Here is a 15,280-nt window from a genome sequence, read left to right as displayed (position 1 = left end):
TACATCTACACAGTAACGCTAATTTAACACACAGTGAAACAAATTATCTATGATCCCTATATTACCGTCAAGTAGATGGAAAGGTCTTAAATTGCAATAAAGATCATCTCAATTATCCTGCCAATTTCAGTCATTGAATCAACACCAGCCTTCGTTCTAACCTCGCTTGAAATTCTGTTTCTATGCTCCAATTCATCTTGAATCCATACTTACATGATTGTTAGTTTAACCAGCTGTAAACACGACGGTGAATTCCACCGACGCTACCGACGTCTTCGACGTTTCCTCTGTCTGCTCGTTGTCTGCCGTCGCTTCCTGTCCCAGCGTTCCCACAACGCTGAATTTATTCCACGAACCTGGCTATTTCCATCTGAATGGCAGCGTCGACCTTGAATCACGAGTAGGAAGGTTTTTCAGGTTCAGTGTCGATGATCGAGAGTCGAATGTCGACGTTTTCGAGGTCCGTCGGAAGCGGTCGCGGCAGTCGTGAGGTGAGAAAGTCGAGGTAGAGAGTTGGACGATTGAAAATGCTGCGTTGGAAAGCCGAATAGCGTGAAATAGGAGTTATGCAATTCTTTCGAATCGACTAATTACTGATTATTTAATTTTCCTGCTTCAAAAATGGCAATCGCATCGGAATTCATAGAAATGGAATTGGAATCTATTAAAATCAAATTAGAATCCATCGAACAATTCCCTAGGTTCTAGCGATAGAACTAAACTAAATTGTTATGTCAGTAAAGGACGCTAAAAGCCCAGCTTGTTACGCTAGTACCAAAGCATTTAAAAATGTACCAAAATCATTTATCAAACATGATACGTTTAAACTTCGCACATCATCCAAGACACCACTCACGTCGTGATGTCACTACCTATACCCAACGCGTCCACGAAGCTATCCTAACATCCACACGATTCCACGAACAAATCCACGAACAAATTCACAAGGACCACTATAATTCCATGCAACATCCAATATTTCTGATCTTGCTTCAATCGTCCAACTTCCCCGGTGCTCAACCACCATCAACCACCTCAACCCTTGGATTCCTCTACCTGCTTCCCCGTATTCAGTCTCGTTCCTCTCGTCGATCCTCTCCTCTCGCACTCGAGAACTTGCTCTATCACCTTTGCCCGCAGATCATCACCAGGGGTCGGGACTCGTGTCGCTGCCACGTTCTCGCGTGTCTCGCCGTTTCGTTTCGGCGACGGAACCGAGCCGGAAAACTCCACTTTCCCGTCCGATCGAGAGACGCCGCTCCTCTTTTTGCCCGGCGAGGGAAAATCGTGCGCGTCGCGGATAAGGTCGGCAGTCGAGTTGGCCGCGAGGGAAGCTGTTCCCCGTCGGCGTAATAGTACGATCCTGGGGCTGGCCAGCCAGGGCCAGGGGCGGACGTCGGCATGGCAGAATAGAGGGGCTGGCCCCCGCGTGCACCGATGTCGCAGCCACGGGGTGGGGTTTTCGGTGGCTACCCCGACGGGGTAGAGGCGTCGGGACGCCTGGCGTTTGCGCGTTCCCGCGATCTCTCTCTGTCTTCGTTTACGTTACATCCGACCGTGTATGGCGTCCTCGTTTACGACGCGTCGACGTAGCCGGCATCTAGTCAACCTCCGTGCCGGATGACAAGAATCACTTCGAACAACTCGCTTCGCGGGCGTCAATTATGTCATCGGGTTTGTGGGATGTCGAAGGTTCTTGGGTGCTTTGCTTTGGGTGGCTGAGAAGGATGGATGCATTGGGTTTTGGAGCGGTAGGTTCGGAAGAGTTTCACTGTGCAGATCCCAGTGCGGAAAAAGAATGGAGGATGGTATTGCAGTTTCTGTATCGGATAGGTGTAATACGTGAGCTTTTGAGTCAAAAGTAATCGAACTGAGTTTTTGTAGATTTTGGAGAATCAAAGTGACTTTCAGGGAACTTAGTCTCCTTGATCCAATTCTGGAAACGATATTGGAAATCTTTAAAACCATCTTTTGCCTTTCGAATGTCTTTAATTCTACGTGAAATGTATTCTCAACCTTTCAAATATATTTACGTGTATGTGAAAAGAACCTTCAAATCCCAGAATTTTAATAAATAGTACATTCCATCTTTTTCCCTCTGAAAGTATTTTGATCCGCCAAATAAAGAAGAATCCCATTTAATTCCGCAAATACGATATCGATATTCCATTTCCTACAGATAAATGAAAAACGAAGTTCAAGTTTAAAATACGGATGGGAAAACAAATGGTCGGTGACGAGAAGAACATCGAACGACGAGAGGCGGCGGAGTACTCGAGCGAGCGAGCGACCGACCGATCGACCGGCAGGCACACGAGACCGGCGCGCGTACGTTCCAGAGTATCTCGTCGCAGGCCGCGTGACAAACGGTCAGCGATATTAAAATCGTCGCGGGAACACGTTTTTCGTCCGGCCGCGGCGAACTGGAACATTGCTGCTGGCCCGTTCGAAGCAAACGCAATTTGTAGCTGTATGCGTGAGTGACGCGTGACTAACCATTCGCGTGTCATGTCATTTCTCTTTGATAGTAGTGGAACCACGCTCTTCCCATTCAATGCGGTCCCACCTCCTCCTGCACCCTCTGCTCCTCCTAACCTCTCGCCCCCACCTGGCACGATTACAAATTAATTGAGAGTGAAACGCGAACGCACCGGTAAACGCTTTGAAAACGACGTCGACGGGAGCTAGAGGCGCTAATCATGAATAATGAATGCCGTGCCGGCCCGCCGCAGAACCCGCTTAGAAACGCGCTGCCCAACACACGCGGATTTCGTACGATAATCCCGCTAAAGCCAAGGGATTTTCCGAATGTTAAATCGACCGACCAGCCACGCGCGCTTCTACCGCGTCCTCGCGAGATTAATCGCAACGAATGTCGAAACAGGGTGTTAAAGCTTTTTGAGTTTTGACGAAAATGGTCATTACCTTATTTCCGCGAGAGAAAATAATTGATATTAGAATTGTGAAATTTCTTCGAGTGAGAAACTTCAGATATTTTATTACCATACGACAGTTAACGATTCTAAATGAGATCCGACGATTGGGGAAGGTTAGAAACAATGACAACGCAAGAAAGACGGAGCTTATCCTCGAACCCTTCTTCACTTCTTTCCACTCAGCCCACAATCTTCAAGTTTCTGTTTGAAACAATCTCATAAAAACTTCATACTTCATAAAATCGAATTAGAAAAAGTCGCACTTCGTAACTTCGAATCGCAAGAAAGCCAAACAATTCCACTAAATAGGACGAAACGAATGAAAAGTGCGAACGGGTAATGTTGCACGAGACGTGAGCGCGTGCACCTGTTTCGTCAACGCTAGATTTTCTCTTACACGGTTTAATTGTAATCGAATCACGGTGACAGTTAGACGTATTGTCCTCGGCGGCCAGTTCTGGATTCGTTGGCCTGAAAACGGCTGACTATATTTGGCCACGAAACCGGTGGCCGCACGCGTATTCGACTGAACACGACGGAAATTCATCGCTCACCGTGCGCGACGGAATCGTGTCTCTAGAGTGCCGTATGCTCTCTTTTTCTCTTCCCCTCTTTCCTCCCCTTCTCTCTCCTTTGCCAAGCACATATATCCCATTAAGTTCGTTAACCGAGGCACAATCGTACACGGTCCCCACGAATCGAGCCTCGCCGATTTTATGCGCCGTTACCACCGATCGACAGCTTCTTCTCGCGTTTCGAGTTTTTGAGCCGCGTTTCACGGCAATTACGTTCCATGACTTTCCTCGAATTCGTCGCGGAGTCCGTTTAGGGAAGGCGGAACAATAGAGAACCAACAACACGAGTCTGATCGACGGCTGTTTCTACTGTGATTGATTGGTGGCCGACGCCACTTTCGATCCTCCAGTAATATCGTATATGTCTATGCCGAAGAGAAAGAGAGTGGATCGTATTTAACGAGATTCATAGGTTAACCTCGTACGGAATTGGTACATGGAATAAATATCGTTAACGATCAGATTCGCCCTAAAATTCGTTCGCCGGAGAACGAGACGAGATATCAACCTACTTTGGAAACACGGCGCTCTCGAGTCGCGATCGCAACCACCCTCATCCCAGATGTCCCGAGTCGACTCGAAAATTCAATCCACTCGAACGAGAAGACGCGACAGAGGTCGCAACCCCGTTTCCCTCCAATGAGCATCTACGAAAGAGGGCAAAAAAAGAAGGAAAGGAAAAGTCCCACCGATCCGAGTACTCTCAATCAACGGAAGCTTCTCCGTCTCGCAATCTTTGGAGATTACGAGCACAGAGAGAAACGTAAGACGGCTTGAAGTAACCCCCATGACGCGAAGGAAGGGTGCACGAGGTCTGTCCCGCTCCAAGACTCCGGGGATGCGACGTCATATCGATCAGGGACTTTCGGAACGGCCTAGCAGAGGGAAGGCTGAAAGCAATATTAACGAAGAAGAAGACGAGCACTAGGTCTATCTCCTCTTCCACCCCTCTACAACCACTTCTTCTCTTTCTCTCCCTCTCCCTCTCTCTTCTCTCTCATTCTCTCTTGCCCATACTCTGGTGTCCTTGTTCGATCTGCTGGAGGGGAAAACGAAGGTACACTAACCCCAGATCCGAAGCAGCAACCTCTCTCTGCTAGGCGCGGCCTTCTGACGCCCGCTCGATAGAAACCCGACCGGTTCCAGCCAATGGGAGGAACGTACGAAGATAAAGCAGTCGTCCGATTGGTCGACGTGCTATTCAGACTGACACCGTGCTGATGGGAAACGGGCGAGCCACCGAGCCGCGTGGAGATGGAACTGGTCCCACCAGCATCCACGGACCTGGGGATTCTCCGTGCCGAGAACGAGAGTCATCTGGCGAATGCCGCTGGAGGCCGTTTTCGACGGCTCATTCTACTTACGTCTCCACGAGGATTCCAAGGAAATTGCCACGGGGTTCGAGCGAACGGACCTAGAGTGTCCTAGAGCATCGAATTGGGTCGAGGATCGAAATTTGGGTTCTTTAGGGGTGAAAAATTGTCTTAGCTTGTAGTTAGTATAGACAAAGTAGTTTGACGAGGCATAATAAGTCCCTGATTATTCCTTTTTTAAATTCGTCATTTTTTAAAGCGTTTAAGATAATCGCAAAGTTGAAGTGCTATAAGCAAGAATTTTTGTAATAAATAAGAAATATCGTTTTAAATGTAATATCTATAATTCGAGTTTTATCTTATCTTTTATTTTATCATTAACGCATACAACGATTAAGTTTGCATCCAGCATTTTTTTTGTTTTCGCTACTTACATCGTTTACTGATTAAAGTCTCTCAATTTTTCTAAAACAGATCATAACGATTTTGTTGGAGCAAATGGAAATATTGGTGAAGAGTCGAGGAGTAATAGTTTGATATATTTGCTTTGAGACTGTCCTCTGTTTCTTTAATTAGGTTTGCTTTTGAAAATTCAAGGGAAATAGCGCGGTTCAAGTGATGACAGATTCTCGAGTAAGGGACCTTGATCAACATCCTGATATTGCGGTAGAGACGTATTCTAAATTTTGTAAATTGGCAATATTTCAAGCTAGGTTTGAGTCGCTCGAAAACTCGTGTCCCGACTGGTTCCATCAATCGTGAGAAAGAGAAATTAATTAGCGTAATTGAACCCGAGTGTAATTTGAAGGCTTCGTTAACACTTTCTTTATGCTAATCTCGAAATACATGTATCTCGACGTCGTGCATAAGTAACTGCAGAGTTATTAGCAATCCTTATCCACTTCCCAACATCGTATCATCCAATTTCAAGGTAATCTAAGATTAACGAAGATTTACTTCATCCGTTAGCTTTGAAGATTAAACGTATCTTTGAAGAAACATAATAACAGTAAAATATTAATAGCAAAGAAATTTCTAGATATTTAATAAAATACTTTATTCTTCGTCTAACTACAATTAAATGATTTTTCAATCTAAATATCTAACTACAGTTTTTTGAAAATTGCAAATGATTAAAAGTAAAGTCACATCGAACCTCTGCTGTTCTTCGATTCATTACATACACATGTTATCTGCTGAAAATTTGGAATTACAGCAGAAATGTAAAAAAGTATAATTTGTCTCTCCGACTTGCGATTCTTTTATCTTGGTAAATTCTGTAGTCAAAAATCCATCGAGATAAAGAAAATTACCGAAATTAGTAGAACATCCGGTACATGTACAAGGAAAGAAACGGCTGCAAATGTTTGGTTGATACTATCTGTCATACATTACAGCAATTTGTAATCTCTACACCTATCAAAAACTATCAAAAATAAACAACCGATAAATCTTGGAGATCTGATCTTCCACTCTTTCCAACATGACAATAAAGAATCTATCCGAGTAATATAACCAGTCTACTCTAAATTCAGCATATCTTGAGACGTTTCATGCTTCACGGTATCTTAAGGTGAGCTTGAAGAGGCAAAGAATCGGTAAAATCGGTAACGGATCCGGGATGCTCGGTTCGGGCCCTTGATTCAGGCAGCGGTGCATCGTCTAAGCTCGGGGGCCGATTGCATTATGTAAAATACGGTGTTTCGCTCGCTACGTTATCTGGCTGGTGTAAGAGTAAATAAGTGCAAAGATATAACGGTTAATTTCCGTGTTAACCGCGTTTTATCGCGACGTCTATCCACAGCGAGCCGCCCAAGCAGCAGGATGCCGACTCTTTTCAGTGTGAATCTGCCGCGGTCGCCTGTTCCACGTGTGTCTACCTTAACGCTCGCACACGGCCAGACACGCACAATGGCCATACCTTTACACACGGACATTCTCTACGTTGTAGAGCCTACAATATTCACGGTGTACATGCACACCTGTCCACCTTTGGGTCTCTCTGATCACGGAACGTGTGTTCCACGCGGTCTCGCGTGTTACCGTGCGCTCGCTACGTTTCTCGGGCTTGCATCTCGCGTTGAACGAGGACGTTGCAGCCAGAACGCGCGGACACGAGCTGAGAAGAGCAGACAGAGAAGGAAAAAGGGGGCGGCGGCGTTGGTGGTGGTGGTGTTCGGAACGAGGACACGGGAGGGAAGAGGGCAAACGCTCTCGGTGCGTGTGCGCGTGCATCAAGTATATTTATGTGCGGCACCGTCACGTGGGGAAGGATCGTAGATTGCGGCCTGGGACATGCCGGTGTTGGTGAATGAGGTTGACGTGGATAAATGGTATGTTTCCCCGCGGGAGACGTATACCCGGTGATCTTCCGGGCCCTGGACTCGCCGTACAACGGCCGATCGGAGTGCCACGGAAACTCCAGGAAGCGCACCGCCTCGATGCTCGTCGTCACAGCCCCTCGATTGCCACCGTGAATGTCACCAACCTTCGACAATCACGCTGGTACCGCCTGGTCGTCGCTGGGAGGTTCGCTCGATGCTCAGATTGAATTGTTAATAGCGGAACGACTTAACAATAATGTCTAAAAGTTCGTGGGAGATCGAGTCATGAGATCATAGTAGTTTTTCTGATCATCTTCCATGTAGCAACGTACGAACAATATTCTTCCATCGATTTTACAATATTATTTCCCATAATATTAAAATATTGTTATGCTACCAGCTATGCTTTTATCTTCTACAAAATTTCACCGACAGTATCTTTGTACTTGTATCAGAGTCTTCTTATATTTAGATTAAATTATTTTATATTAAAATATTTCTTCTTGCCTTAAAAAGAGAAATCGACAAAAATGTTATTATCCTGCATTTTGCCTGTGTTCTTTCACATAGAGCCAAACCTTAAGTCACAATGAGAAGCCAGGAACGCAAGGAAGCGCGTTTCGATGCGTGCCACAACGCACACCGTTAAGACCGACACAAGAAGAAGCCTGGAGCTGGGAGTAGCTCGAGTTTCATTCAACTCGACACGGGTCGAGGCAGAAACGCGGGAAGCTTTCACCGTGGCGGCGTTCGAAATCTAATTAATCCGTCCGCCATTCAGGCAACGGCCAGCCACTTCATAAACACGATCAAGCCCGCGTGCAAGCTTGCGTGGGCGGTGAATCAGATCTGGCGAAGATAACGATCATTCGCGTAGCGTTTCGCGTTCGGTTTCTCCCACTTTTACGAATCCTGTTAAGTTCGTCTCATTGTTCTGGCCGGCCTGTCAGGCGAAACGGAGGCCGAATGCTTGGCAACGAACCCACATAGACAGAGAAGGAAGGGAGGGAAAAGGTAGTGGATGACGGCGAAACAGGAGGTGGAGGACGGGTAGGAGGAATAAGAAAGCAAGGCAGGTCAGGCAAAGGCAGTAGAGGGTTATCTGATCGCGAGCGCGCGAATATCTTCTCGGCTTCCGGCGCCCAACCCGTGATTACCGCGTCGATTGTCTGCAAATGGAAGCTGAAAAAATGCATCTCACACTCTATAAGAAAAGCATAGTTCCCCTCGTGGCGAGAGCGAGCTGCGTGTTCGCGCCGGCGATATCTCGGTTAGCATCGTCCCACCTGCTTGGACGCGTTTAAGAATCCAGCATCGATGCGCCAGATCTTTCTCCGGATTATTTCGATCTATATTTCACCGTCTTTTTTTATGATCTTAACGTATTATGTTAACTATTGTCAATTATGAATATTCGGTCGCATATTTGCAATATATGTAGACATCGAAAAATTTTTATTTGTATTTAATCCTTTGCGATATCGGTGAATAGATTTGTAATATAATTGTTAAGTGTTAATAGCACTAAAAAATATTCGATTTGTATGAAATAGGTGTTAGATTTTGTGTAGACACAGTAGATATCTTAATTATCTAAATGTTGAGCAATTAAAAGTTAATCACATATTCCGACACATTGTGATACTGGAATCAGGAAATGTTCAGAAAATGAATTTGTTCGGTTAAACTTTAAATTAGATGTTGCATTTTGTGTACATTAATTGGTCTTCTTATGGATTCTAGCCAAATTAATGCAATAAAAAATAATATTTTGATAGGTAACCAACAGTGAAAAAGTAGATAAATATATTATTCTCGAGTCATATCCTAGCACAGCAAATTTGGAATTAAAAGCAACAATGCATCAGAGAATCTAAGGAAGGTTTTAAAGAACACGCATGCACATCAGAGAAATGGAATATCTAGATTCTAGATACATAAATCCGCGCTTCGAACGAGCCGCGTTCTCCTATCGCATAAATATGGATTATTCTCGACCGATACCAGAGTTACAGTTCGTGAGCATGTTGAGTTGGAGCAAAAATGAGGCGTTCCAAGGGGAGAGAAGAAAAGAGTACACGTGAAAAATAAATTTAAACGATAAGCGGAAAAATGAGACGAAATAGTGGCCGTCTCTGGTTACAGGAATCATTAACATCGCGCGTATAATACATGTATATCGAATAACTTGTCTTATACGATATATTATGATATACGATATACGATTATATATGATATTTCTAATATTTCATATCGTTATTTGAATCTATAGTTTTGCCATGAATAAAGAAGTACCTCTCCTTATCTCTAATTGTCAAAATAGCGATTTATTTGAAACATCGAATAATTTGTATGAAACATTTATGCGTAAAACATTTTCATCAAAATCCTTTCAAGCTTACTACCTTGATAAATAGTTATTTTATTAAAATTTTCGAAAATACCGGCGCGGTATTTGGCCCTGATTTCTTCGTCGCTCGTTATTCACGATAGAAATTCCAGGAAATTTCGGTAGATTAATGATCACGCTGCAAAATCGAACGTGTACAATTAATTCCGCGAAAATTCCACTCGCTGAAGCATCTAATGATCTAATATTTCTCTCTCGCGATCAATTAAGCTGGCCAAATCTCCCATTTTGAAATGGACCTTGTTCGATTCAAAATATACAATACTTATTGGAAATAATCATGAAATTTTCAATCCCATCGTGGCGACTGGAGAAACGAATAAATCCCCCATCGACCGATGTACAGCGCTATCAAATCGAGCATCTGATCGCAAAGGTCCACTCCAATTACTCCCCTCCACAGGAAGGGAAGAGAAACGCAAAATCATTGGATAACACTATGGCGTCGTAACAACGGCGGAACCGTCGTCAAACCGGAAGTAGACCGGCAAATGAAATTATAAAAGTTCCATAAGAGGCGTGATGTTTTTTCCCTGGGATATAACAATGTTTCTATGCCGTTAACTGGCGGCCATTTATCACGGGCAACACGATACGCATTTCCGTGTAAGGAAATCGACCAACCCTCGTTCTTGCGTTTTTTCTTTTTCTCTCTTTCTTTCTCGCTCCCTGCCCCACCCAAACGAACGTTTTCCCCCAATAAGAAATGTGGAAATACAGGAACTGGAAGGCGAAGAAAATAAAAGGGACGAAGACGAAGACGAAGATGAAACTCAACCGGAACTCAACTCATCCAAATGCCAGTGTTCCACAACATTATTCCATAGAAATGGAGACAAAGACGAATAAAAAGATAGAAGAGACACAAAGAAGAAATACGAACGAAGTGACACGTAAAGCTTTCCATCGGCCATAAATACGCGTTCTTCCTAGTTTTTTTTCCATCCGGCAACTTTCCGCCATATTTATGACGGCGAAACGACGCGATCCAGCAGCTAGGCGGGGTAACCCCGAAGGAATGAAATCCTCGTTATTCTTCGCGGCCGGTACGTTCGGTGTCTAGCATCCGGCGGCGGCGCGATTTATTTGAGCTTCCGTCTTTATCGTTGGCCAGGATCACCACGGGTGAAAGAGGATATAGACCATAACCACTTCGCGTTGGCTGGCTTCCTTCGCTCGTGGATCCCATATCCTATTATATTGCGCGCGAAAACCGCTGGCAAATGTTGGATGAACGCGAGAAAGAGTAGGGAGAAATAGGCACAGGGTGAGAGAGGGAGAGAGAGGGAGAGAGGAAGAGAGAAAAAACGAAAAGAAAATAAACGCGAAGACTCATTAAGAGGCTCGATGATAAAGTGAGTTATGGTACTCGCGGGGAATCGAGCCATTCCGCGAACTGTGATTGTAACAGTGTTTCTGGCTTGCTGCACCCGCGCCTTCGTTATTTATGTAAGCTCGTCCCGCGAAAATGTAACCGACTACCCTGAAATGGGAACGCCGTTCTGTTATCGCCCCGACATACGTAATTCGTGTTTCTTTGGCTCGTCCTAGTTGGAAGAAGGAGAATAGAATTGTCTTACAGGTGTGATTTACAAACCATACCTTCTCCACAAAATTTTCCAATAGTGACTCGTTGATTTTGCGGCAAGCTAAATTGTTTATTAACACTTTCACAGCTGCTCATACACTTTGACGTTTAGACTTCAGTACATGTTAGAAATTACTTTCAGTCTTCGGTTATATCATTTGACTATTTCTTTCGCACAATTATATTGTATAAATACAGCAAGCCCAAGTTAAATAATTTAATATACCGTATCAGGCTTGATTTAAAGTAACAAAGTGTTTCGAGAACACGTACGTACAATAGTATTTTGAAAACGTTTCAATGATAAGAAGACAAGAATTTGTAATACAGTATGTAATTCTCAATTAGCAATTTAAATGTAACCTTTCTGCTCTAGTCTTCCTTTACACAAAAATGTAAATTCTTTTGTAAAAACCCCACTTTCCAAGAGCTTCATACCAACCCAAATCAAAGTGGATCAATTTCAAGCTTGTATTTACACACTGCTTACAACCATTCCACCTCTTTTGCATTATTATCTTATTAAAGCGTTCGCATAAATAATTCCATCGGTGTCGGAAGCTATCAGCGACATCCTCTATCGGCCCTCGTCGTTTCTGGCCGCTGTTTAGTTCACCTGGACTGGCTCCGGTGTAAGCCGAGCGATAACCGTCGTTAACGGCGTGAAACGGATGGATCGAACGTTTCTCAACGACAGGAATCGACGAGAAGGGCTTGGATAAACAAGTCGACGGCTGCCCCATTCGGCGGGTTGTCAAAGAGGACAAACGAGAATGTCGTGTGGCTGAAAGTTGACGCGAGCCAGCGCGAGAAGCGGCTTCCCTCTGATGTCTCTAGCCAAACAATATCGTCGCTTGTATTTTTGGTTGTTCCAATCGGGGTTCGTGTTATTTTTGCGACGAGGGGGAAATCGTTCCGCGGCTTCCTCTATTTGTTCTACTTCCCTGGCGATTGTCTTGCAATTAAGGTTTAATTGCAAGGGTTTGCGATAAGGGCTGGAGTGCAATTAAAAAGTAACCGTTTACGTACATAATGATTTTATTAAACTTTCGCGAAAGAGTTTATGCAATTTGTTTTAAACGTCAGTTTTGTATTTGTCGTAATTTATTCTAATGAGAAATTACGCGGGTCTCGACGAATCTACTGTCACAGGCGGACCGTAAGCTTCAGCTCTGATGATTCAACGTTTCCCGGCGTCTGATGCACTTTCATAAACTTTATTTGTTCTTCTAGTGTAAGAGGACTTGATAAGTTAATAATAATAATATTAAACAGTGTGTTTAATTACCAACCAACCTTTCTATTCATTTTATTTCTTCGTTGTTCAAGTAAACTGAAAATCTCAAAGATAATGCGATAAGTGACTGATGCTGACAATATTGTAATTAATTATTCGGCAAATGTCACGAAAATTATATTTAGAAATATCGAATTAGTACCAAAACACCGATATTCGTTTGATTAACTCAAATATTTGGGAATTTCTTTTATGATATTCTTCGACACAGCGTCATACTCTTTTTGGGATTTAAATCGAACGTATATTCTTTCTAATAATTCCTAGTAAAAATCAAAATTCTACTGTTTATAGATACGAACGTTTATCATAAATTTTGCATAACGACTAGCCTTATTCATGCTCTTCTAACAATTTTCATATGCTTCAAATATTCAAATATTATTCCAGGGAAACATTCCACATTACCAATGGCGAACAGCCTTCATCCCATTCACGTTTATCACTGGTGCATCGCATCATCGATGGCTTGACCGTTTCGCGGTCGCAAATCCAAGGTTTTACCTTTGTGTGTATCGGTTGGCTGGGTCCTCGTACATAATCGTGACCGCAGAATGGTTCCGGAGCGTCATATCCTTCGGCACGATTAAAGAACCGACGACTTTAATCCCGGACGAGTGTCCACGGGAACGCTGGGAATACGATTCCAGCATAAAGCGACGACTTTATGGTTATTCGACGTACGATTCGCTGACGGGTTCACTTTGTGGAAGACAACGGGGCTGGAAGGAAGAGGAACAGGGAGGCGGAGGAAGACGATGACGAGGAGGAGAACGAGGACGACTCACGAAGGACGACAAAACGCAGCAGCCACGCCGGTTTTGCTACCTGAACGCTTGCTCCCAGCGAGAGCTTTCTTTCATCTAACGGGTGACGCGTTGTGAATTGAAATATTTGACATTTTAAAGTAAGAAGTAATTCGCTTCGTTTTTCACTTTTCGACAACAATTCATGTTCAGTTCTGCCACTTCAAGAATTTTTCAATTTCGGTGTTTTATTATTTGGAAAATCAGATTTGATGTGGTACAGAACTTTCGGTTTATTGAATTCTGTTTGTGTTCGTTTAGTTAATTTTGTTTGTTCGTGTCGATAACTTTCTCGATATTATTTGGCTTGTTTTTTCTTCCTTGTTCAGTTAATCTTTAGAATCGAATGCAACAAAATTTCTTTTTTATTTTATCGTTAATAATAGAACATTATCTTTCCTGATGTTTGCGTAAAGAAGACATTACTGCATAATGTAAACTGGATAGATTTCTTTTTAAACAATATTTTTTTACTGCTTTCTTAAAATAGTATGTCTCTAATTTATTCAGTTAATGTGGTAAATTTATAGTAATTATACTTCATAGCACTCTTATTTTTGAACTGCATTAGCGGACAAATTTCTCTTTGGGCTAATCCATTTGTTATTTCGCTAAAGATAGAGATGGTTACCGTAAGGGAATTTGCTGTATCTAGAGGCTTTCTATGGAATCCCTCCTTGATTGCGTGAACTGACTGTTAACGTAGCGCAGAAATAGCGGAGAAACATTTCAGAAATAAACTGTGAACTTCACCGTCAGGTGTAGCCATGAATCAAGCCGAACTTCGCCGTTTCTCATTCCTAAAACGAAGTCCTCCGCCTATCCAATGATCCAATCGTTTCCTCTCTCTTACTGAACCCGATATTATGGTACCAGCACATACTGTTATTTTGCGATTTAGTTTCACGATACTTCTGCGTGCCTTTAAATACATTTTTAGTATCTCTATAAGGGGAATAAAAATTTGTACAAATAATTAACGCAGCGTGAAATATCTAGGTACTACATTCATCGTGTTTATCCTCATTAATTCTCCTTGCCTTGTGCGTTCGTTTTAAACTTATCTTCGATTACGGACACATTTATTACAGTATTTAAATCTCTTCCAGCGCACCACTTACCTTTAGGCATAAAATATTTCATAAAATCACTCGTTAATATTTTTTATCATGATCTTTTGGTTGTTCTTTTTCCTTTTTAATTGTTCTTTTTATATTTGTTATGCAGAGCGGTTTAAATTTTCTAAGAGGAGGAAAAGGAAATTTTTGTAAGATTGAAAGAGGGTAGCTTAATATTAATTCTATCAAATAACCAACTCTTTCCTCCTTCTTCCTCGGTTAAATTTGGTAGAATTCTGCTCTTATTTAAAAGAAACGATATTCCTATATTTTATTCGACGAAATATACCTTCCTCAAATTTTACTTAAATTTGTCCAAGAATTTTCTGAACATCCTTATACGTTAGTTTAAATTTCCCTTCAATTTTTAAATTTACAAACTTTCGGTGAAAGAACCAAAGAACGAAACAGAGACTAATTCGGTTTCCAATCGTCCACGAATGCTCTTCTCCAGTAAAGGGAAATCTTAATCGCGATTCGACGCGCGTATCGGAGGAGGAACCTGAAGACGACGGCAGTACACCCTATAGAGAGACAACAGAAGGGTCCTGCGCGTGAGAGGCGTAGACCACAGAGAAAACGCAGCGTGCTGGGAGTTGATGTGTGGCCATTGTGACGGAATTTTGATAACGACAGGGAACGCCACGGGGTATCCCGCGGCGCTACCCGCGATTCGGACGTCGGACATAATTCTCGTAAAATTCTCGGCTTTATGGTAATGTCCCTGTCTCTGTATTGCCATGGCAGGCCGCGTCAGCTTCGAATTTTCTCCCCGAACCGGCTCGATGATTTTTTTCTTATCACGATCGGCCAAGAGCTGCCAGATGATTCTCTGACCGACCAGTAATGTCCCTCTTAACTCTGGAATCATCGTATAAAACATCGAACGTGGAACTTTTAGTTGTTTCGAAAG

The 15,280-nt window shown here is 43.1% G+C and overlaps 1 long non-coding RNA gene across 1 annotated transcript in view; it reads left to right on the top strand.

Annotated features, from left to right (window-relative positions):
• LOC138178252 (uncharacterized) overlaps positions 1-14,167 on the top strand; it is an 84,291-nt gene extending 70,124 nt beyond the window's left edge. The window contains exon 4 of the long non-coding RNA XR_011172644.1: positions 12,834-14,167. This is a non-coding gene — a long non-coding RNA (uncharacterized LOC138178252). The remainder of the gene's footprint in view (positions 1-12,833) is intronic.
• Positions 14,168-15,280: the final 1,113 nt, after the last annotated feature.

This window comes from Bombus flavifrons, chromosome 3 (assembly GCF_040668555.2).
Source record: "Bombus flavifrons isolate JBK064 chromosome 3, iyBomFlav1_principal, whole genome shotgun sequence".
NCBI classification, from domain to species: domain Eukaryota; kingdom Metazoa; phylum Arthropoda; class Insecta; order Hymenoptera; family Apidae; genus Bombus; species Bombus flavifrons.
Note: the sequence above shows the minus strand (reverse complement) of the source record. Positions and strands in the feature narration are given on the sequence as shown.